The sequence below is a fragment of the Pseudomyrmex gracilis genome, unplaced genomic scaffold (genome assembly GCF_002006095.1).
Source record: "Pseudomyrmex gracilis isolate BER0280 unplaced genomic scaffold, ASM200609v1 scaffold_51, whole genome shotgun sequence".
NCBI lineage: Eukaryota > Metazoa > Arthropoda > Insecta > Hymenoptera > Formicidae > Pseudomyrmex > Pseudomyrmex gracilis.
In genome coordinates this window covers 92,620-93,653 of record NW_018020635.1, presented here as the reverse complement: position 1 = coordinate 93,653, position 1,034 = coordinate 92,620, and the positions used below count along the sequence as shown (strand labels likewise).

General features: G+C 38.8%; 1 protein-coding gene across 1 annotated transcript in view; it reads right to left on the bottom strand.

Annotated features, from left to right (window-relative positions):
* Positions 1–772, bottom strand: part of LOC109853577 (protein croquemort-like) — a 16,763-nt gene extending 15,991 nt beyond the window's left edge. Inside the window, exon 1 of the mRNA XM_020425822.1 lies at positions 423–772. The gene's annotated coding sequence lies outside the window, so the exon portion shown is untranslated. The remainder of the gene's footprint in view (positions 1–422) is intronic.
* Positions 773–1,034: the final 262 nt, after the last annotated feature.

The following is a 1,034-nucleotide window of genomic DNA, read 5'->3' as shown; positions in this document are numbered from 1 at the left end:
TGTAAATGTTTTTATTTTATATTTTATAATATAATAAAAACATTTACATAATTGTTTTTAAATATAATCTCGTATAGTATGTGTTATAATATGGTCGTGTCGTATACATAAATACCTTGAAAAATAAACTACTATATCAATTCTGCTTATCAAGAATAATTTATTAATACGTCATATGAAATGTTAATCACCAAGTTTTGATAATTGAAGAAAACCGAAAATATATTCTCGAGTGTTTGAGAGTCGAGTTGCAATTAAAAAACCAAATTGAATCATACGTCCAGATGACATCTAGTCAAATTGAAAGATCACACATTTTCGACGCGACATAAAAGGTCTGTTATTGTCTCATTGCGTCCACTGAAAATGTTTCTAGACACTTTCATCACTCAAACATCTCTAAGTAATCACTCTTAACTCACTTGGCGGTCGAAAGACGATTCCCGTTCGATCCTCACTCTCAGCTCGCTGACCTCAAATTCCACCTGGCGGACGAAGCCGTGCTGGGACGCGCATTGACACGCGGCGCCTAAGTTCCTTTTTTTTCTTTCCTTCGAATTTCACTTCTTCTGTTACACTCGGCTGCGCGCGGAGTTACCTCGTCTCCCACTCGTGATCTTAATTTCTACACTACAATATTTGATGACGTTCTGGCAACATTTTAAAGGGAGACGCGTCTTCTGAAAATGCTCTTTCCTGTTTTACCGGTTTCGAGATCGAAGTTTTACTGTCACATATTTCAATGATACCCGCGCTTTCGAGACTACGTGCGTCGAGGCGCGACTACGGGTACGCGTTCCCGGTGCAACAAGCCTACAAAGTGCCGACCACCTCTCTTTCACAATCTTGAGTTACACGCTAATCTCGTCGCGTTGTATTTTGTATTATTGCACGACGTGTCCAATTTTGCTTCTTCTCTGCTTTCTACCTGATTCGTCAACTTTAACATCTCGATAATCCGCGCGAACAAATGCGTTTTTTTCCTTTGTAAAAATTTCTTAATAAAACCGACATCTGATATGAGACCGAAATCG